Source organism: Anomaloglossus baeobatrachus, chromosome 2 (genome assembly GCF_048569485.1).
Source record: "Anomaloglossus baeobatrachus isolate aAnoBae1 chromosome 2, aAnoBae1.hap1, whole genome shotgun sequence".
NCBI lineage: Eukaryota > Metazoa > Chordata > Amphibia > Anura > Aromobatidae > Anomaloglossus > Anomaloglossus baeobatrachus.
Window position 1 is genome coordinate 109,884,368 of NC_134354.1, and position 24,224 is coordinate 109,908,591.

Consider the following 24,224-nt stretch of genomic DNA (forward strand, 5'->3'; position numbering starts at 1 on the left):
ATCAGGATTTTGTAAGGTGGCAGCGCTTTACCAGCTAATAAAAACAATATTGAATGATTATATCTCTGAAATATCACTACAATTTTAATTGATGCATTATTATTTAAGATCTAATAACACACACATGTGACGGTGGGATATGTCTCCTTACACGCACATGTGACAGTGGGATATGTCTCCTTACACGCACATGTGACAGTGGGATATATCTCCTTACAGACACATGTGATAGGGGGATATGTCTCCGTACACACACATGTGACAGTGAGATATGTCTCCTTACACACACATGTGACAGTGGGATATGTCTCCTTACACACACATGTGACAGTGGGATATGTCTCCATACACACACAAGTGACAGTGGGATATGTCTCCTTACATGCACATGTGACAGTGGGATATATCTCCTTACACTCACATGTGACAGTGGGATATGTCTCCTTACACGCACATGTGACAGTGGGATATGTCTCCTTACACGCACATGTGACAGTGGGATATGTCTCCTTACACGCACATGTGACAGTGGGATATGTCTCCATACACACACATGTGACAGTGGGATATGTCTCCTTATGTGCACATGTGACAGTGGGATATGTCTCCTTACACTGACTCTAGGTTCAGAAGTTCAGTTACATTGTTGCTGAAGATTCTATATTCCAAAATTTGCTTTTCTTCACCTTGAACCTTGCCACCTTTAATTCCAAGTCTATTGGTTCTAAGTACCAAAATGTGTATTGTAGGCTATAGAGGTCTACTCAAACATGTCTGCTCAAAAACATAACATTTTTACTGTTATTCATTAAAAGAAGTCAGTATCATTGCGCAGTTACTATATTTAATAAAAATTATTAATAATTAAAAAACAATGTGCAAAAGTTCCATTGTTAAAATGTTAATGAAAAAAATATAAATATCTAAATATTACAAAAATAAACTAAAAACTGTCAACAAAATACAGTATGCAAATAAATAAATTATACCATATCTACAAGAAAAAAAAGTACAATAGTTCCATTGTTAAAATGTTAATGAAAAAATAAGAATATAAATGACTATAAATATCTAAATATTACAAAAATAAACTAAAAACATGTAAACAAAATATGTAAATAAATTATACCATATTCACAAGAAAAAAGAGTACAATAGTTCAATTGTTAAAATGTTAATTAAAAAAATATAAATGATTATAAATATATAAATATTGCAAACATAAACTAAAAACCTGTAAACAAAATATGTAAATAAATAAATTATAACATATCTACAAGAAAAAAGTACAATAGTTCAATTGTTAAAATCTTAATTACAAAAATTAAATGATTATAAATATATAAATATTGTAAAAATAAACTAACAAAATATGTAAATAAATAAATTATAACATATCTACAAGAAAAAAAGTACAATAGTTCCATTGTTAAAATGTTAATGAAAAAATAAAAAAAAATAAATGATTATAAATATTTAAACATTACAAAAATAAACTAAAAACCTGTAAACAAAATATGTAAATAAATCAATTATACCATATCTACAGAAAAAAGTACAATAGTTCCATTGTTAATGTTAATAAAAAATATAAATTATCATAAATATATAAATATTACAAAAATAAACTAAAGACATGTAAATAAATATATTACCATATCTACAAGAAAATAAAAACAATATTCTTCTAATTCTTACCTTATGTTGTTTTCCTATATTCAGTGTTCTTTGCGCCTTGTAGAGAACATTGCGGAGTTGGTGATGATGATGGTTCTTCAAGGATTGAGGCTGTGTGAATAAAGTATTCCAGTAGGGAATGTCTCCTAATCTTTCCTCAGTATTATATACCCGGGCTTTGGTAATGGTCTTGTATTTGTACTCTTCCCTAATTTTGGCGTCTACGCATGAGTTGCAGAAAGCGAGTGGAAGTTGGACGTTGTCTCCTGTTACCTTCCTAGTGAAGCACAACAGCGTACTGCGGCTGTAGCCCAGGAATTAGATCAGGGAATATGTCAGAAGTGAAGAAGATTCAGGTAAAGGAAAAAAAAAGTGTGTTGAAATACATCTGAGATTACATCAGTTGGAATAAGGCAGGCAGATGGCTGTGTGAGCCAATTATTATATCAGCACTTGCTCGCCTCGGGCAAATCTGCATGTAATATGAAAAAGTGACTAAGGTACAGGTTCTTCAAGCTGCACTTCAAGAGAAACAGTATATTTAATGCTGCGCACCAGGCATCATGGTAAAAAAGCACAAAACCTTTTTATTCTTTTCCATAGAAGAAATTGTGTACAGACCTGTGCTGCGCCTATTAGAGCTTTACATTTTCAAGTAAAAACACTATAAATTAATTTTTACATTTTTTTATTTTTTATTAAATATTTAGGATCTTTGAATCTTTTGCTTCGGTATAACACCTTCCAGACATATCTTCACCTTCATCTTAAAGGGGTGCTTCACTACTCTGCGATAGTGGCTACATCCTTGTAAAATGGATAGGGAAGGCTTTTTTTAAATACCTTGTTCAGCCAATTATGCCTCTGAGTGGTGCTATTGCGGTCCACTCATTCCTATGAAGTGACCTACCCAGGTAATGTGACCTCTGAGATTTGGGGATGTCAGGTCAACTTCCAGTTGACCTGACATCACCAATGCCGACCCCAGTCTTCCTGAGTGACTGGGCTGTGGGCAGAGTTTCACTGCTCATCACAGTCCAACATCACAGTGCAGTATGTTGCGCGCGTTCTCCTTCACTGTAGAGAGCCGCAAGCAGGAGCGATGCTGAACTGTGATGAGCAGTGAAACTCCGCCCACAGCCCAGTCACTCGGGAAGACTGGGACTGCTGCCGTGAAATCGGGTCAACTGAAAGTTGACCTGTCATTACCAGATCCTAGAGGTCACGGAGCCAGGGGGGTCACTTCATGGGGATCAGAGGACCGCGATACCACCGCTCACAGGCAGAATTGGCTGAACAAGGTATTTAGAAAAAACCTTCTCTATCAGTTTTACAGAGATGTGGTCACTACTGCATAGTAGTGAACCACCACATTAAGGCACTTTAAGAGTTCACCATCATTTATATTCCATCACGATTAGTGATGACCGAACCCGAACTGTAAAGTTCTAGGCTCGTACCAAACACATAGTGTTTGTGCACAAGGTCCCGAACACGGGTTTTCATGGGAAACCTGTATAACAGTTCGGGTCCAGTTCCAATACAGGGGCTGTAAAAAAGCACATTATTAAAAAACATTATGATTATACTTACCGGTCCAGCGTCGTGACCTGCAGACCCGCTGTCTCCCAGCCGCTTCTGCTTCCGGGTCCGATCATTAACTTCTGGCAGTATTCACTCCACTGCTCGTCACTCGGCAGTCTTCGGCTTTTTTCGTCTGTGTTCGCAGAGACGTCAAGGTTCACCCGAGTCTATGGTTTAGCCATGGACTCGATTGATCTTTGACTATCACTGTCAGCCTGCTTCTCGCTCTGTATAGACGCTTGTCTGTACAGAGCGATGAAGCAGAGCTGACATTGCTCTCCCTGTGGACTACGTGATACTAAGGATTTTTTTATAATAAAGATGGAGTCTTTACATTTTTTTGTTTTATTTCTAATAAAAAAAATGTTTTATGTGTTGTTTTTTTTTTACTGTTTACTAGCAATTCATGGTGGTCATTTCTAATTTGGCATGACACCATGAATTTCAGGCTTAGCATTAGCTGATAATACAAAGCTGGCCCTAACCCTATTATAACCCAGCGTGCCACCACCATCAGGGCCGCTGGATGAGCTGGGTAAAGCACCAGAACATTGCGCTTCTATGAATGCGCCATTTTCTGGGGCATCTGGGGCTGTAATTCACATCTGGGGAGGCCCAGACAGCTTGTGCCACCCTGCGCTGAGGATTCCAGACCCCTGTTGCCTGGTTTTACCTGGCTGGCTATCAAAATATGGCAGAAGCCCACATAATTTTTGAAAAAAATATTTATTTAAATAATAAAAAAAAATATTTGGCTTCTCTGAATTTTGATTGCCAGCCAAGGTAAAGCTAGTCAGCAGGGGGTGGCACCCCATAACCGTCCGCTTTATCTGCGCTGAGTATCAAAAATATTGCGGAGCGCTGTCATTTTTTTATTGCTTTATTTATTTTTACAGTACTGTGATGTCAGGCAATCACAGAGAATGGGTGTCTGTGATGGGTGTTTTGATCGCCAGTCACGTAAAACCAGGCAGCTGGGGGCTGGGATTCTCAGCGTGGTAAGGCCCAAGCGTTCTGGGCCTCCACGCTATAAACTGCAGCCTGCAGCCTCTCCTGGGAATGGCGCATTGTTTCTTAGTGTCATTTCCAGGCTCTTTACCCGGCTCTTCAGCGGCCCTGATGGTGGTGGCACGCTGGGTAATAAAGGGGTTAATACCAGCTTTGTATTCTCAGCTGGTACTAAGCCCGAAATTCATGGTGTCATGCCAAATTAGACATGGCCACCATGAATTTCTAGTAAACAGTAAAAAAAAAAATCACAACACAGAAACTTTTTTTTATTAGAAATAAACAAAAAATAACATTTAGAGACTCCATCTTTATTAGAAAAAAAATCCTTGGTCCGAAGTAGTCCACAGGGAGAGCAATGTCTGTTCTGCTTCATCGCTCTGTAGAGACAAGCGTCTCTACAGAGCGAGAAGCAGGCTGCCACTGACAGTGACAGTCAAAGTTCAATTGGGTCTGCAGGACGTGTCGCGGGACCTTTAAGTATAATGATAATGTTTATTTTTAACTATATTCTTTATTTTACAGCCCCCCAGCCCAATCCCATTATAAATAAGTAAGGATGGTTGACCTTAGAGAGATCAACATTCAACACCACGGAGACACCATCATGTGTTTCTCAACGCAGTGATCCTAGAGCAATGCCTGCTGGGAAATATTCAAAACAAGAAAGCCTGCGGAGACACCATCACATGTTTTTCAACGCTGGCAGAAAACTAGCCAGGTCTTTCACCGGGAAGAAACAACCACGGGAAGGGCAGTCTCCAGTCAAGGAGACCACCTATGCCAAACATGGTATCCATCCACAAACAGCTGTTTCGGGGTATTTGCCTCTCATCAGTGTGGAGTAGGAAACTGGCTAGTGGGAGCATTGCCTAGTAGAAGACTTCATAAGCAAGGATGGCCTTAGGTTGGCCTATGGTTGGCCTTAGGGAGATCAACATCCAACACCGCGGAGACACCATCACGTGTTTCTCAACGCAATGATTCTAGAGCAATGCCCCCTGGGAAATATTCAAAACAAGAAAGAAACACGATCTGTCATAACATTAAAGGGGTATTCTCATCTCCAAGATTATATCTCAATATGTAATGATAATAGTATTAGCAAATACCTTTAATTAGAAATGTAGTATAGTTCTCCTGATATAGCCATGTCTCTTACCTCATGTGCAGGGCATTACAGTAGCTGAGATGTCCATGGTTAGAAACACGAGCAACTAACTGTTACTATATGAGTGGTTTTAACCATAGATACCTATGCTGCAATGCCCTGCACATGAGGTAAGAGACATGGCTATATCAGGAGAACTATACTGTATTTGTAATTGGAGGGATTTTCTATTGTTAATAATAATAATAATAATAATAATAATAATAACAACCGTACTACATATTGGACTAGGATTTTGGAGATGGGAATAATCTTTAAAGGGAATCTCTGACCAGGTTTTTGCTACCTCATCTGAGAGCAGCATAACGTAGGGGCAGAGATTCTGATTCCAGCGATGTGTCACTTACTGAGTTGTTTGCTGTCATTTTAATAAAATCAGTGTTTTCTCTGCTGCAGATCTAGCAGTTATACAGAGCTCAGCATGCCAAGTAGTCCTGTAATGATAATCTACTGCTGATTAAACAATGATTTTTATCAAGACTACACTAAGCAGCCCAGTAAGTGACACACCGCTGGAATCAGGATCTCTGTCCTTATGTTATGCTGCTCTCAGATTAGGTGGCAAAAACCTGGTGACAGATTCCCTTTAAGGCTTGGTTCACACACTGCGTTTTTTTGATGCCGCGATTTGGTGCGTTTTTTGCTGCGTTTTTGCTCACTGCGTCTTTATGCGTTTTTTATCAGTGAACAATGCCATTAAAGATTGTTGAAAAAAAAAAAAGGTCTGATGTCATTTCCTTCTTCAATATGTTCTTCGTTCTCCACTAGTGTATGCAGGAGAGCAGACAGCAGCTGCAGAACTACAAGGCTCAGCATCCTCCATCCAGGACTGTATGCAGGAGGGAGAGGCAGGGGGAGCAGAACTAGAAGGCTCAGCATACTACATCCAATAGTGTATGCAGGAGAGCAGACAGCAGCTGCAGAACTACAAGGCTCAGCATCCTTCATCCAGGACTGTATGCAGGAGTTTTTTACCCCCCCCAAAAAAATGACATGGGCTTCGCCATATTTTTGTATGCTAGCCAGGTACAGCAGACAGGTACGGGTTGCCCCCAACCCCCAGCTGCCTATTTGTACCCGGCTCGGAACCAAAAATATAGGGAAGCATTTTTTTTTTTATTTCATGAATTTCATGAAATAATTAAAAAAAAATGACGTGGGCTTTGCCCAATTTTTGAGTCCAGCCAGGTACAACTAGGCAGCTGTAGATTGGAATCCACAGTGAGGGTGCCCATGCTTTCTGGGCACCCCCGCTGCGAATTGCAGTCCGCAGCCACCCCAGAAAATGGCGCTTTCCAAGAAGCACCATCTTCTGGCGCTGTATCCAACTCTTCAGCTGCCCTGGTGATGGGTGGCTCGCTGGGTAATAATGGGGTTAGAACTAGCTGTATATTATCAGCTGGCCCTAAGCCCGAAATTCATGGTGTCACGCCAATATTAGGCATGGCCACCATGAATTTCTAGTAAAGATAAAAAAAAAACACAACACACAGAAAAATATTTTTATTAGAAATAAAACACAACACAATTAGTGACTCCATCTTTATTGAAATAAAGAACCCCCCTCCGCAGTAATCCTGGGTCAAGGGTTCCGCGACATCCAATCCGGATCAAATATCATCTGATCGGTTTGCTGGAAGGCAAAGCGATCAGATGATGTGTCAGGTTCCAGTATGTGAATCACATGACACAGCAGCTGATTGTATAAAAGCCGTTTATAGAATCAGATGATGCATCAGTGCAAAAAAAAAAAAAAAATACTCACTTATGTGCTGATTACCGGCAGCTCCTGGAGCGGAGTCTGATCCCGTCTGATCGCTGCAGGAGCTGCCGGTAATCAGGGATGAAGTCTCCTGACAGCATCCGCTGACAGGTTAAGCCGGCCGGGCGCCGGCGTCACCGCAAGACTTACGATCAGCTGATGCGTCAGGTGACTGCATCAGGTGATCAGCACCAGGTCTCCTAAGAGACACTAATATAAAAATAAAAAATAAAACTTAACATTTAATATGTTAATCTAAAAAGTGAACAGGGTCACTGAATACATGTGGAGGACGTGTTTTGGTGAGTGTTCCTGACTTGGGACTTTTTCCTTCTATGATTCTGTAATGAGCGGTGGATTAATATAGACTTATTTGTTCTAGTGTGCGTTCATAAATGGGCAGTTGATATGGCCTAGCACCAGGACTTATAGAACTTGTTTCTTGGGTGAGTGCCCGGAGTGGGTCTTTTTTGATGTTTAGATACAATGATATATTTAAAGTGGTGGACTTATGGTAATTTTTATTTCATTTTCAGTCCAGCACTGGGGTTCCACCGGGGATGCCTGCCCTTATGACGGTGGTATAACCCTCCTATTTGGATTACTGACTTCCCTGAGGAATATTAATGAAACGCGTCGGAAGTTATATGTGTACATTGATGGAAGCTTTTTCACCTGAAATGCATTAACAAATCAAGGAAACAAGTATACTCGATTTATGAAAATGGGGTTTCAGGTTTGCTGCATTAATATAGCAAGCTTACTGTTGGTGAGACTTGTTCCCCTTCTATTTTTGGGAACCCCTATGTGAGGAGGGTAGTTCCTAGAATAGTTCAACAGGGGTTAATCTTCGGGTTTCCATGTCCATGGTGCTTTTATGGACAATCGAATGTGTCATGTACATTGGTTTTGATTCTTGAATGGCCTAACATTGGTACTGGATGTGATGGTGTGTTAGTACACCTTTATGATAATACGTGTGGGGCTGTGATCAAATACCAGATGTATTATTTTTTGTTTTGTGTGTAGTATGTCACGTTCTTCAGTGACCCTGTTCACTTTTTAGATTAACATATTAAATGTTAAGTTTTATTTTTTATTTTTATATTAGTGTCTCTTAGGAGATTTATGTGATTTAAGACCTTGCTGTTTGACATATTGAAATTAATTAAGGTTGATACAAAATACGTTTCTGCTACTATAAATGATCAGCACCAGGTCCTGCAGCTATCGGAGGTGCCCGGCCGTCTGCACACAGCCAGAGCGGCGGTACCGGGAGAGGAGCTGGGAGCGGGCATGGCACCGGGAGTCTGAAGACAGGTGAGTATGACATTTTTTTTTCTACTGTTCACTTTTGATTTCGCAGCTGCCTCCACCTCCCGCCCAGACATGGCGCTGCACGACAGCAGACATGCACAGGACTGGAGGTGGAAGCGGCGGTGACGGTACCGGGAGGATTTACGCTTCTGAATTTACTGACAGAAGGAATCCTCTTCCTGTACATGTCACTTTACTACCCACCCCTTACGTTTATAGCTGCGTTTTTAGTCATAGAAACGCACTAAAACGCAGCTATATTTGCAATTTGCGTTTTTCATTGCATTTTTGAACATCTCATTGAACTCAATGGGTGCAAAACGCAGTGAAAAACGCAAAAATAATTGACATGCTGCGTTTTTGTGGTGCCCACAAAAACGCAGCTAAAATAAAACGCTGTGTGCAGACAGCAAAAATAAAAACTCATAGACTTTGCTGGGAAGCAAAGTCATGCAGTTTTCTGAGAAAAAACGCACCCAAAAAACGTGCAAAAACGCCGTGAAAAACGCACTGTGTGAACTTACCCAAACGCAGCTAAAAAAAAAGCGCTGTGTGCAGACAGCAAAAATGAAAACTCATAGACTTTGCTGGGGAAGCAAAATCATGCAGTTTTCTGAGCAAAAACGCGCAAAAACGCCGCGAAAAACGCACTGTGTGAACTTACCCTAAGGGTTCACTCACACCAGCGTATAATTTCGGCAAGTACAATCCGATAAAAAATAGGCTTGTACTCAGGCCAATGTTATTCAATGAGGCAGTGCAGATCTGACATTTTTCCTCAGCTGTATTCAACGAGAGGAAAAAAAAAAATTGCAGGATGTTGCGATTGTCTCAGAAATCGGTACAGTGTTGGAAAAAAAATGAACTGACAGTATGGAATCTGAATTTTTGGAGACATTACAATTCTGTAAGATGGGAATCTGTAAATGCTCCTGTAAAAATAATAGCATTGAGTTAAAAAACGGATTACACGCGGACAGTACTTTTCTGGATGAGAATGGGAATGATTTTTTATAAGCTCTTGTGACCTCAGCCTTACCGTCCACTGCAGCATGCTGCGAGTTCTTCCAAAAAGCAGATCTGCTCTGCCTCATTGAATAACATGGATCCGAGTACAATCCCTTTCTTTATCGGATTGCACTCATTATATGATTTATATGCTCATATGAGCCCTAATAGTGAATATTACTGATTTATTAAATATCACTTATCAAAAGGTGGGATATATTAGGCAGCAAGTGGACACATGGGAGGAATTTGTTACGATTAGCGTAGTATACCGCAGTTTAAAATGATCTTTGGAGTATATTGCCTCATATTTTATTTAAAGAAGTATACTATTTATTAAATTTAAAGATAAAAAAATGAAATCTATACCTCCTATAAGTAAATACAGATTTACGCCAAAATTTGGAGAATATGCTGACGTTCTAAATATGTGTAAGGTGGGCTTTACACACTGCGACATCGCTAGCAATTGCTAGCGATGTCGAGCGCGATAGCACCCGCCCCCGTCGTACATACGATATCTGGTGCTTGCTGCCGTAGCGAACATTATCACTAAGGCAGCTTCACATGCACATACCTGGTCGGCAACGTCGCTGTTGTCGCGGGCGGGGAGGGCGCTGCGCTCACCCACTGCTCGGGTCCGGCTGTTGCTGCTGCTCGCTCGGCCTGTGGCTCGAGCGGTGGGCCGGATCCCGGGATCTCGAGCGGCGCTCCTCGCCCGTGAGTGAAAGGGGTGGTTTGGTTTAGGGATATTATCTGTGACGCCACCCACGGTTTGTGGTGAGGTTGGGACACCACCGCTGCTCTGTACGGGGATCCCAGGAGCGTTGACAGGGAGCAGCTGAGATGTTTTCTCCCCTCCGTGGGTAGGGGGGGTTTGGTGGTCCCGGGGCCCGGTGGTGGAGGTCGGAAGGTGGGTTGCGGGGCCTGGCCTGGTGCAGGGTCGCGGGGCAGCACAGTGCCAGACGGCACGGTGGTACTTACTCAGCCAGTAACGCACACGGAGTCTCTGGTAAAACAAACGGCTGGATGGACGAGTCCCACAGACGGCTGCGGCGGTCACTCCCGGTAGGTTGGCGGTAACTGTCTCTCCCTGCATCGGTGTTCTGTTCTCGGCCCCAATGGCTTCCCACTGATAGCCCGCTCCCCAGCAGTATGTTGGCTAAGGGAGCCCTTCCTTTGCCCGCAGGCTCTGGCCCTGGGAGCTCTAGCTCTGGCGGTAGCTTTATCTCCCTCACGGTTTGGACGGTTGCCTTCAGTCGGGTCTTTACTGCTGCGAAACCGCGGAGGTTCCCGTCGCTGACAGATTTGACCGGTTTAGCGGCGACTGCTAGCCTGGTCGGGGTCAGTAGGCCCTGCCGGATGGTGCTGGTTTCTCTTCACTCCCCGATCCGGTACCGGCGGGCCACCGCCTGTACCCGGTCCTTACGGTTGTGCGTCAATTGGCCTCTCCTGCAGACGGTCACCACCGTCTGCCAACCTTGCTGTCAGGTGCCCGGGCCACGTACTCGGACACGGCCAGTCAGTTCCTCTACTACTACCTCCCTAACTCATCTCCAAAAACTGTTCTGCCTTCCTTTTCCCGCCTCCAGGACTGTGAACTCCTCGGTGGGTGGAGCCAACCACCTGGCTCCGCCCCACCTGGTGTGGACATCAGCCCCTGGAGGGAGGCAACAAGGATTTGTGTCTGACCTTGATGTTCCTAACCGGGGTGTGGGGTGTGTTGTTGCAGTACCTGTGACGTCCTGGCTTGTCCAGGGCGCCACACTGTGACCGCTGAACAATCAGTCCTTCAACAGGGAGGTGCGTTCGGCATCACAGCGATGTCACCGCAACGTCACTAAGCGGCCGGCCAATAAAAGCGGAGGGGCGGAGATGAGCAGGATATCCCGCCCACCTGCTTCCTTCCGCATGGCTGGTGGACGCAGGTAAGGAGATGTTTGTCGTTCCTGCGGTGTCACACATAGTGATGTGTGCTGCCGCAGGAACGAGGAACAACATCGTATCTGCAGCAGTAACGACATTATGGAATTGAACGACGTGATACAGATCAGCGATATTGTACGCTTTTGTGCTCTTTCATCGTCGCACCTAGGATTTACACATTGTGATGTCGCTACCGGCACCGGATGTGCGTCACTAACGACGTGACCCTGACAATATATCGGTAGCGATGTCGCAACGTGTAAAGCCTGCCTAAGACTTCTGCTACTTCATGCCAACTTTTTCAACCTTTGATGAATATGGTACAGAGAGTGAAAATTTGGTACAGTTTGTTACTAAGTCTCAGCTCATGTCAAAGTAAGGCTGTGCGCGCACGTGTGCTTTTTTCATGCTTTTACGCTGCGTTTTGCACCGCAGCGTAAAAGCATGCGTCCAGCGTCCCCAGCACAATCTATGAAGATTGTGCATAATCCATGCGCACGTTGCATTTTAGAATGCAGCGATTCGGTTGCTGAAATATTTTTCCAAAACGCTGCGTTCTAAAAAGCAACATGTCACTTCTTTTGTGCGTTTTGGATGCTTTTCCCACTCTGTCTATGGCAGAGCAAGCATCCAAAATGGATGAATTCTGCATTCCCAATGCATTCAAAACGCAGCTTTTCAGCTGCCTTTTGAAACGCATATGCAGTGACTTAAACACTGCGGAACACAATGTAGACATGCACACATACCCTAAAGTGTTGGTAACAGTGTCTTTTGTTACTGAATTTCATGGGTTTAGTATGGCCATTTTATTTACTTAAGCGGGCTTTACACGCTACAATATATCTAACGATGTGTCGGCGGGGTCACGTCGTAAGTGACGCACATCCGGCATCGTTAGTGATATTGTAGTGTGTGACACCTACGTGCGATTGCGATTGAACGAATAAATGTTGATCGCATACACGTCATTCAAAACCTAAAAATTGAACGTCGGGTTGTTCAATGTTCCCGAGGCAGCACACATCGCAGTGTGTGACACCCCGGTAACAATGAACTGCAGCTTACCTGCGTCCCGCGGCTCCCGACGCCTATGTGGAAGGAAGGAGGTGGGCGGGATGTTAACATCCCGCTCATCTCTGCCCCTCCGCTTCTATTGGCCGGCTGCCATGTGACGTCGCTGTGACGCCGAACGTCCCTCCCACTCCAGGAAGTGGATGTTCGCTGCCCACATCGAGGTCGTATGGTAGGTAAGTGTACCGTCCCGGGGCTCGGCCGGCTGTTGAGCGCTCGGATCCGGGCTCGTCGGTGGGTGGCTCGAGCTCCTCCCGGACCCAGGGGGGTCACGTCGCTCTGAAGGGATGCTGGCGCTACGTGAGGGGTGGTGATTGGTGGGGAGGGTGGTGTTGTTTTTGGGGGTTAAGTTCGTGACGCCACCCACGGGTTGAGGTGAATGGATGGACACCACCGCTGCCGTTGACTAGGCTCCCGGGGACGGTGTTGCGCAGCTTGGTGTTGACCCCTCCGTGGGTAGGGGGTGATGGTCCCGGGGGGCCCGAAGGAGGTGCTGAGGCGGGGGGATGGATGCGTGCTGGCATGTCGGTGCGGTGCAGCGTGGTGCGCGGCCCGAGGGCACTGTTGTACTCACTATTACAGACACACTGGAGTCTCTGGTAAACCAAACAAGATGGTGGACGGTGCCCACAGCCGGCTGCGCTTTTCCCCTTTTTCAGGTTGGTGGTTTCCGCCTTTCTCCTGCACCTCACTTTTAGTAGAATGGTGACTCCTATGCCTGAGCAACGGTAGTTCGCTCCCCAGCTTTGTGTGTGTGCCAGTAGAGCCCTTTTGCCTGCAGACGCTGGCCCGTGGGATCTTGATGCCTGGGCGGTGGCTTTCTATCCCTATGGTTGGGCTGTTTTCTTCAGTCGGGTCTTGGGTGGGAAAGGACCTAAAGTCCAGACCTCAATCAGTGAATTTGACTCGGTCCAGTGGCTTCTGGGCCTCGTACTGGGTCTGAGTACCCCTCCTGGTGCTCCGGTTTCCAATCAGTTCCCCGGTCCGGTACTGGCGGGCCACTACCCGGTCCTGGTCCCTTACAGTTCCACCGGCTGTAATCCCAGCTCCTGCAGGCGGCCACCACCGTCTACCTCCTGGCCACAGGGTATCCGGGCTCCGACCCAGATCCCTGACAGACTTCTCCTCTTTGCTACCACTCTCCTCCACTGCTGTCACTAATCTGCTGTTTTTCCCGCCTCAGGCTATCCAAACTCCTCGGTGGGCGTGGCCAACCGCCTGGCCTCGCCCCCCCGGGTGTGAACGTCAAGTCCTGAGAGGGGTGACTCAGGGTTTTAAGGTTGGCTGCTGGTACCTTTTTAGGGGAAGGTGTTTGTGCAAGGGCCTACCTGTGACTACCTGGCTAGTCCAGGGCGTCACATAAGTACGTGTGACGGCAATTAATCGTTTGTACGACACGGTCAACAAATTGATCGGGCCGCACATACGATGGGGGCGTGTCACATCGCATACGATATCGTATGCTTAATTGTAAGGTGTAAAGCAGGCTTTACGTATTTATTTTTACACTTTAATAGGGGATTCAGATAGCTACTGTGAGGGCAGCCAATCAGAGATGCGTGTGGAATCTGTGAGAGCTGCGGTGTAATCTTCAGTAAGTCATTTTTTTTTCCACTGGGCCTCCCAATCAAAATAATGCAGGTAGCAAAGATGTCTACAGCATTACTATGATTGGCAAGCAATCCCAGCATGTTTAGTGGCTGAAAATCAGGTGCCAAACATGCTGGGGAGGAGTCCTGAATCTCACGAGGTGAATACTAAAATACTCGCCGACTAACGAATATTGAAAATTCCTTAATATTCATGTGAGTAACGAATAGTGAGTACATTTGTTCATCACTTCAATTTGCCTAAAAATGTTGCTTTAGTCCAAGAGTCTCAAACCCACAGCCCACATATGGACCCTGAGGCTGCTTCTTATGGCCCACAGGCACGTAGCCCCCTTGACAATGACGGCTGATGCGGGGAGCTGTTGCCATAAGCGCTTTATTTCAATTAACTGTATTGCCAGTGCTGCACAGAGAAGCTCTCTGCACAGGTATACCTATCGCAGAGGTCAGCCAATCAGAGGCCAGCAGCTGACGTTGGCATATGAGGATGAGCACATATTATTTTTTTGTGTATGTGAAGAACGGCATATTAGGGGAAATTAGTACAGCATGGGACATTGCTACAAGAAGGAGACTAGGAAATTTGACATTACTGCAAGGGGACAAGGATGGACACATTTTTACAAGAAGGTGACAAGGATGGGCACATTACTTCAAGAAGGGGACATGTGCCGCCCCCACGCCCGCAGCAGCCTGGCTGCTTGGATCCGGACCCGCTGTGTGGCTTGAGGGATCCTCCGGACCCGGGGGTCACACGGACACACCGAATGAAAATGAGACGTAGTTGTATGGCCTTGGCACGGTGTGTGGTGAAGTGGGACACCACCGCTGCTGTTGAGGGATACCTATGGGAGATGTAGTGGCAGCCGGAAGTTAACACCTCCGTGGGTAGGGATGGTTGCCCCGGGGAACAGTGTTTCTGTGCAGGGTATGGCGATGGCAGGGGTTTGTGCGCCCGGATGGACCATGGGATGTTTGGTAACTGATAATTAAATGAATCACACGAGTCTTTTGGTAAACCAAGGTGCTGGTGGCCGGCCGCCGCGGCCAGTTGTACTCTGGTCCCCCACCCGGGCTGGTGGTCGCAGTCTTTTCCTCTGCACTAGTTGTGGTTGTGTGTTTAGACTTCCCGGTATGGAACACGGGAGTCCGCTCCCGGCTTTCTGTGTGCCTGAGGAGCCGTGCCCGCTGACGCTGATCCGTGGGATCTATGGGTCCCTGGCAGTTGCCCTATCCCTCTCTGTGGGTGGTTGTCTGCTTTTGGGACTTTGGTTGGGACAGGACTTGTAATCCTGCCCTCAATCGGTTGATTACCTAGGCCGTTGGTTCCGGTCCTGGCTTCAGGGTCCAAGTACCCCCTCTGTGCACGGTTTCCGGTCGGGTCTCCAGTGTCAGTACCGGCGGGGACTGGTATAACTGAGGTAGCCGGGGTTCCGGTACCTATTCCATTCTCCACCACATGTCTCCAGTACCACCTCCACATGGTACACTGCTCTGGACCCCGATGGTAGCTTGCCACAGGTGATCTTTCTCCGTATAAATGCGGGCATGCACATCCGCTTTACCCTTTCCTCGGGCAACGATCACCCTGCGCAGCTGCTGTTGCTGCCGCTCCCAGTACGGGGCACGGGTTCCGTGTCTCGCCTCCTGCTCAGGAGCCAGGCCCACTTGGGTGCCCTTGGCGCCGGCTACGTCCGGCCTCTCATACTGCCGTGGGCCCCACGATCAGTGGCCTGCTTCACCTCTCCGCAGGTGCACACTGGCTGCCCCAAAGCCGGGATGGGGCACTTGGGACCGGCCGGCACCACGGCCGAGGTAGACCTCCGGTCAGGTGCTGCCTCTGTTGCGGCCGGGCGGACTGCCAGAGCCGACGTCATCACTGTTGCGGCCAGGTGGACTGCCGGAGCGGATGTCATCACCGTTGCGGCTATGCTCGGGGCCGGGTGAGATGACATCGAGGTTGCAGCCTGGCTCGGGCCCGGACAGGATGTCGTCAGCGGTGCCGGAGCGATGGTGACGGTAAGGCCTGAGGGCCCAGCAGCTGGGTCCTCCCCCGTAGATGATACGGGCTCTGCTGCCACGGACTGGGGCAGCGGGTCGGTCAGGGCATTGGCTGCGGACACGGGCAACGAGGGAAATGGCGTGGCGGACGGGAGCAGGCCGGGCCCCTCAGCCGGGACGGCCGGTTCCTGGGGAACATAGGGGCGTGGGTCACTGCTTACCCGCTCCTCCGTGATCATCTCCACTTCGCGCGCCTGGACAGCTGCAGCCAGGCCCTTCATCTCCGACACCCACTTCGCCAGCATGAAGTGGGCTTGGGCATGGATCCTCCGACACATCTTGCCACGTTGGTGTTCAGGAACGGGTTTCTGCAGCGTCCTGGCGTCCCTGCACTTGCCGCTCCGCCCTCCCCCTTGGTCTTTTGCAAGCACTCCCTTGAGCGGCAGGTTAGTTTCGTTTTCGGCCTCAGGGTGTTGTTTCCTTCCAGCCATGTTCCCAGGGGGCGGGGCTTCAGCTTTGCGCCCTTTCTCGTGGGAGAAGACACTGGGCTGTAGTCTCTCGCGTCCAAAAATGGCGGCAAAAATGGCGACCTCTGAAAATTTTTCAATGGATCACCGCTGACTGTCCAATTCAAGGCGCACTTCCACCAGGTAGGTGGATGGGTTTGAATCCTGTTCGTGACACCAAGTTTTGGGATGTGCCACCCCCACGCCCGCAGCAGCTGGGCTGCTCGGACCCGGACCCGCTGTGTGGCTTGAGGGATCCTCCGGACCCGGGGGTCACGCGGACACTAGAGATGAGCGATGTTTGAGGTTTGAGGTTTGCCAATTTCATGTTCGAGTGATTTTGGGGGGTGTTCGAGACGTTCGACAAACTCGAGCTTTTTGCTAAAAGCTCGAAGTTCGAGTTACGTTCGAGAACGGTTCGATCAACAAAAAGCCTAGCTAGTTACTAGCTGGCTTTTCACTCTAATAGTGTGAGTCACTGTGAATCACGCTATTATCAAAATTCAGCGTATAGTGTGCGGGGGGCATGGGGTTTAGATTAGTGCTGCTACTGAGTAGTGAGAGAATGCCGATCGCCATTTTTTTTTTCCCCCCTAACCGCGCGTACAGTGGGGCAGGCCAGGCTGTCAGCAAATCACAGAGACACACACTGCAAAGTGGATTTTTGCCAGAGAAGCAAGGGCATGTGTCATAGGCTGTGAATGTCACATGTCCTTGCCTTATAAGACATGGCCACTTTCCCCGTCACCGCCATGATGTCTCGGCTGCGTGAGGGTGACAGTCACCGCTCCCGCTGCTGTGTGCGCTATAGAGATACAGTGCAATCTACACAGCGCTTTAGGGATTAGGGACTACTGGTTATTTCAGCCCTTTTCAGGGCTGATTTACAGGCGTTCATAGCCATAGCTGCTAGGCAGGTCCGTGCAAACGCTGTGTAGGGCTTTAGATAACAGCATCTGGCTACTTCAGCTCAGGCAATTCCTTGCTGCATTTTTTTATTTGCACAGATAGAAAGTGAGGCCACGCTATTTTTTTTCCCCAAAGAGCTGACACTTTTTGTGGCATCCTAAAAGTGTCTGGAATACTAAGTTAGTGTTCCTTTGCTGTCCACTGACCCACAGCAGCCGTGCATTCTACCCAACTGCCCATTTTTGCCCCGCTATTTTATTTCTCCAAAGAGCTGACACTTTTTCTGGCATCCTAAAAGTGTCTGGAATACTAAGTTAGTGTTCCTTTGCTGTCCACTGACCCACAGCACCCGTGCATTCTACCCACCTGCCCATTTTTGCCACGCTATTTTATTTCCCCAAAGAGCTTACACTTTTTGGGGCATCCTAAAAGTGTCTGGAATACTAAGTTAGTGTTCCTTTTCTGTCCACTGACCCACAGCATCCATGCATTCTACCCACCTGCCCATTTTTGCTGCGCAATTCTAATTGCAAACTGTGCTGCCACTGTTAGGGGCATACTAAAATTGACTGGGATAGTCAGTGTTGGTTTTTCAGCTGTCAATAAAGCTAGACCACCTCTGCAATCTACACCACCTCTCCATTTTTGCTACCACATTTTAAGTGTCCAATCTTGTTGCTAACAAAATGAGTGGCAAAAGGACAGATGCTGGTGGAAAGGGGAACAGGCGTGTTGGAAAAGGAAAAAAAGTTTGTGTCTGTGGGGTAGGTGGGAAAGCTACATTAACATCTGCTGAAGAAAGGCCATCTTCCAGCAACAGTAAGATGTCTACTACTTTCCGTGGACAATCGGATGTGCTCCTTTTTTTACGGAACCGAACAACTGTAACAAAGGTAGATGATGCACAAAAAAAGATCATGCTTGAATGGATCGCAAGTGCTCCAACAAGTGTCCTCTCCTCCACCTCAACTTCAACATCCAAAAAACATCAGTCCTCTGAGTTGTCACCCCAATCGCACTTGCTTTCTCCCAGCTCTCAAGTATCCACCCGCCCTGCAGAGTATGTGTAACAGAGATGGGTGAGTCTGCAGAGCTGTTCAGTCACACTATAGGCTGGGAATCAGAGGTTTCATCCCAAGCTACAGTAAGAACAGACCAGGAAATGATGACCTGTAGTGATGCCCAGAAGCTTTGTGAGTCTGATTCAGTCCCTGATGACCAAGTTTCTGAGCATAATGTAGACCCTCATTCAAAAACTGTAACACTTCTTGGTGGAGACAATGAGGAACATACTGATGACGAAGAGACTCAGAAACCTGATTGGAATGACAACTTAACTATTCAGTCAGGGCAGGAAGAGGTTAGGTCTGAGGGTGAGGGGAGTGCAAACACAACGCTTGATGATGAAGTTCTAGATCCCACTTACTGTCATCCCACAGTCAGGACTCGAGGAGGTCAACAGAGGCGGTGGAGGAGGATGCGACTGATGACGAAGTTACCTTGCGCCTTCCTGGACAGAGTTGGAGTACTGGAAGCACGTCAACAACTGCATCCTCAGCCACAACTCTGCCTCTGAGCACAAGTCGGGGTGGCTCTGCAGGTTGCATGGGCTCTAAGGCTTGCCTAGCCTGGTCCTTTTTTGACATCGCAAAGGATCTCCCAAATCATGTGATCTGTAAGATTTGTCGCCAATCTATAAGTAGAGGCCAAAACCTCACTAGTTTGACAACTTTTTCCATGAATCATCACATGAATAACAAGCATAAGTCCCAATGGGAAGCTCATCGTGCTAAAATGCGGCTTAGCGGAGCGGGCCAACCACCGTCTGCCCCTTCAAGTGCATCCATGCGCTCTTCACCCTCTATGACTGTGGGGACAGCTGTCACACATGTTTTTCCACGCAGACCTTCCACCTCTTTAACCGCAACAGGCAGTTTGCTTGGCAGGTCGTCAGTTGTTTTGGAAGGGGAAGCAACTGCTAGTGTAGAGCTCTCTCAGACATCAAGAGCACCAAGTTTGGATGAAGGCAACATCATGTCTCCGCCTGCACTTTCCTCACAGACCTGCAGTTTTGCAGGGACACCCTACTCAACACCGTCTCCACACAGCAGCCAGATCTCGGTCCCTCAGATGTGGACAAATAAAAGGCCATTTCCTCCGAGCCATGACAAAGCTAAGAGGTTGACTTTATCCCTCTGTAAGCTCTTGGCTACCAAAATGCTGCTTCTCCGCCTGGTGGACACAGAGTATTTTTGAGACCTTATGTCCGTCGCAGTGCCCCAGTACCAGATGCCCAGTTGCCACTACTTCTCCAAGAAATGTGTGCCTGCGCTACACCAGCATGTCGCACACAATATCACCGCTTCCTTGAGAAACTCTGTGTGTGACAGGGTGCATTTCACCACCGATACTTGGACCAGTAAGCATGGACAGGGGCGTTACGTGTCACTGACTGGGCACTGGGTAACTATGGTGAGAGATGGAGAAGGGTCTGCTGAACAAGTCTTGCCGTCCCCACAACTTGTGCGTCAATCCTCTGTATGTCGAAGTTCCTCCACTGCTTCTGCCTCCTCAACCTCGTCTGGGTCCTCCACCTCCACCCCAAGCCTGCCTGGTAGGCCATCCGCATTGTAACTGCGCACAAGGAATCCCGCACACCTCCTTACTATGCTGGCAGTGGAGCTCAACGGCATCAAGCGGTCTTTACCTTGAAATGTCTTGGAAATAAGAGTCACACAGCTGAGGAGTTGTGGTCAGCTATTGCGAGCGAGTTTAGTAAATGGTTGTCTCCACTCACCTGCAGCCAGGGAAGGCCATGTGCGACAATGCTGCAAACCTGGGTGCGGCACTACGCCGGGGCAAGGTGACACACGTGCCTTGTATGGCTCACGTGTTGAACCTTGTTGTCCAGCAATTTTTAACCCACTATCCTGGCCTAGATGGGCTTCTGCACAGGGCACGGTCACTCTCTGCTCACTTCCGCCGTTCAACCACCGCAGCTGACCGACTTGCATCGCTCCAGAAGTCTTTCGGCCTGCCGGTTCATCGCCTAAAATGCGATGTGCCGACACGCTAGAATTCGACTCGGCAACACCGCTGAGCCCTGGTGCAATACGTTATGACGTATAGCCTGGGCCAACGAGATGCAGAGGTGGGGATGATCACACTGCTGGAGTGGTCTCAGATCAAGCACCTATGCACCCTTCTGCACAGTTTCGACATGGCGACGAATATGTTTAGTAGCGCTGACAATGCCATTGTCAGCATGATAATTCCAGTCATTTACATACTGGAACACACGCTAAACACTATTCGGAGTCAGGGGGTGGGACAAGAGGAAGGGGAAGAAGTACAGGAGGATTCATATGCGCAAGGGATACCAACATCTACAAGGTCCAGACGTTCAGCATCACCAAGGCGGCAGGCATGGCACGGTGGGCGAGAGGGATTTACAAAGGCGCATGGTAGCAGCCAAAATGTTGAGGAAGGTGCAGGAGACCAGGAAGAAATGGAGGATGAACTCTTGATGGGCATGGAAGACTCAGCAGATGATGGAGACCTTGGTCAAATTTCGGTTGAACGAGGTTGGGGGGAGATGTCAGAGGAAGAAAGTACGGTTATCACCTCGCCGCCACAAATACAGCGAGGACTTGGTCCGCATGGATGCACAAGACACATGAGCGCCTTCTTGCTGCACTACCTACAATATGACCCTCGGATTGTCCGAATTAGAAGTAATGATGACTACTGGGTTGCCACACTATTAGATCCCCGGTACAAGTCCAAATTTGGTGAAATAATTCCAGCCATAGAAAAGGACGCACGTATGCAGGAGTATCAGCAGAAGCTGTTACTCAATCTTAGCTCGGCTTTTCCACCAAACACCAGTGGTGCACGGAGTGAATCTCCCAGTTGTAACTTGCTAAGCATGGGACTGTCTCGTCATTATCAGTCTAACCGTACCAGCAACACCGTATCTGGTGCTGGTAATAGCAATTTTATGGAATCGTTTCATAATTATTTTAGACCATCCAATGCAAGGCCACAAGAGACAAGAAGTCTGACACATAGGGGTACTTTGCACGTTGCGACATCACTACTGCGATATCGTCGGGGTCAAATCGAAAGTGACGCACATCCGGTGTCGGTAGCGACGTCGTAACGTGTAAAGCCTAGATGCGCCGATAAACGATTGCAAAAGCGTCGTAAATCGGTGATCTGTGTAGTGTCGGACATTTTCATAATGTCGCACCAATAGGAGATACGATGTTGTTCCTCATTCCTGCGGCAGCACACATCGCTGTGTGTGAAGCCGCAGGAGTGAGGAACTTCTCCTTACTTGCCTCCACCGCCAATGCGGAAGGAAGGAGGTGGGCGGGATGTTTACATCCCGCTCATCTCCGCCCCTCCGCTTCTATTGGACGGCTGCTGTGTGACGTCGCACAACCCGCCCCCTTAGGAAGGAGGCGGGTCACCGGCCAGAGCGACGTCGCAGGGCAGGTAAGTTTGTGTGAAGCTGCCGTAGCGATAATGTTCGCTACGGCAGCTATCACAAGATATCGCATGTGCGACAGGGGCGGGTACTATCGCGCTCGGCATCGCTATCATCGGCTAGCAATGTCGCAGTGCGCAAAGTACCCCATAGTCAATGGCTGGAGAGGATGATACAGGAGTATCTCCAAATGAACATCAATGCCATGACTTTGCAACTGGAGCCTTGCTCATTTTGGGCTTCAAATCTTGAAAAATGGCCTGAGCTCGCCACTTACTCCTTGGAGATCTTGTCATGTCCCGCAGCCAGCATTGTCTCTGAACGTGTCTTCAGTGCTGCTGGGTGTGTGCTGACAGATAAGCGCACGCGTCTGTCCAGTGACAATGTGGACAGACTAACGCTCATCAAGATGAACAAGTCATGGATCCGCATGGACTTTACTACCCCTGTGTCATCCTGGGGAGAGTAAAGGCTGGCGTATTTTGGAATGTGCTTCATGCAAATCAACCTGTCAAGTTTGAAACTGGGGGATAACTGAAGCCACTGAAGTGGTGTCTGTCTGGCCCAATTTTTGTATAAAGGGAGACTCTGCTTGGAGTCCCCTTGCGGTGTTTTTAAAAATGTTCCAAGATGAACAAGTCATGGTTTAGCAAAGACTTTGCTACCTCTGTGTCATCCTGGGGACAGTAAAGGCTGGCGTATTTTTGAATGTGCTTGATGCAAATCAACACATCCAGATTGCTACTGGGGGACAAGTGATGCCACTGAAGTGGTGCTGTGGGGCCCAATTTTTGGAAAAAAAGGAGACTCAGCTTAGAGTTCCCTTGCGGTGTTTTTAAAAATGAGCCAAGATGAACAAGTCATGGTTCAGCAAAGACTTTGCTACCTACCCCGGTGTCATTCTGGGGACAGTTAAGGCTGTCGTATTTTTGACTGTGCTTGATGCAAATCTACCTGTCAAGTTTGCAACTGGGGCACAAGGGATGCCACTGAAGGGTGTCTGTGGGGCCTAATTTTTGGAAAAAAGGGAGACTCTGCTTGGAGTCCCCTTGCGGTGTTTTTAAAAATGAGCCAAGATGAACAAGTTATGGTTCAGCAAAGACTTTGCTACCTACCCCAGTGTCATTCTGGGGATAGCTGGCGTATTTTTGAATGTGCTTGATGCAAATCAACACATCCAGTTTGCAACTGGGGCACAAGTGATGCCACTGAAATGGTGTGTGTGGCCCAATTTTTGGAAAAAAGGGAGACTCTGCTTGGAGTACCCTTGCTGTGTTTTACATGATTTTAGAAGGGCATGACATGCCTATATCTGTGTCTCATCCTCTTTTTCCTCGTCCAGCTGTTTTGTTTTCGCATGAGTATATGTCCTTGTCACGTTCCCATGTGTTTGTGGTGTCTTGGGAGTTGTTTGTCACCTTTTGGACACCATTGAAGTTGTTTTCTATGTGTTTTTATGTGTTTGTGTTTGCCTCCCATTGTTTTCAATGGGGTTCGAGAGGTTCGTCGAATGGTTCATCAAACCGAACTCGAACGGGGCCTCCGTTCGACGAACTGAACCGAACTCGAGCCTTCAGAGGCTCGCTCATCTCAAGTGGACACGCCGAATGAAAAGGGGACTTAGTTGTACGGCCTTGGCAGTATTCGGATCGTGACGCCACCCACGGTGTGTGGTGAAGTGGGACACCATCGCTTGGTAAACCAAGGTGCTGGTGGCCGGCCGCGCGCGGCCAGTTGTACTCTGGTCCCCCACCCGGGCTGGTGGTCGTCGTCTTTTCCTGTGCACTAGTTGTGGTTGTGTGTTTAGACTTCCCAGTATGGAACACAGGAGTCCGCTCCCGGCTTTCTGTGTGCCTGAGGAGTCATGCCCGCTGACGCTGACCCGTGGGATCTATGGGTCCTGGCGGTTGCCCTATCCCTCTCTGTGGGTGGTTGTCTGCTTTTGGGACTTTGGTTGGGACAGGACCTGTAATCCTTCCCTAAATCGGTTGATTAGCTAGGCCGTTGGTTCCGGTCCTGGCTTCAGGGTCCGAGTACCCCCTCTGTGCACGGTTTCTGGTCGGGTCTTTGGTGTCAGTACCGGTGGGCTCCAACCCTGTCCCGCTCCTCCTCGGATCTGCCGAGCCGTCTTCCCGTCTCCTGCTGACGGAGACCACCGTCTGCCACCTAGCCAAGGTAC

The 24,224-nt window shown here is 47.7% G+C and overlaps 1 protein-coding gene across 2 annotated transcripts in view; it reads right to left on the bottom strand.

Moving 5' to 3' along the window:
* Positions 1 to 2,018, bottom strand: part of FOXN1 (forkhead box N1) — a 140,006-nt gene extending 137,988 nt beyond the window's left edge. For both annotated transcript variants that reach the window (XM_075335267.1, XM_075335266.1), the window contains exon 1: positions 1,699 to 2,018. The gene's annotated coding sequence lies outside the window, so the exon portion shown is untranslated. The remainder of the gene's footprint in view (positions 1 to 1,698) is intronic.
* Between the last annotated feature and the right edge of the window lie 22,206 nt (positions 2,019 to 24,224).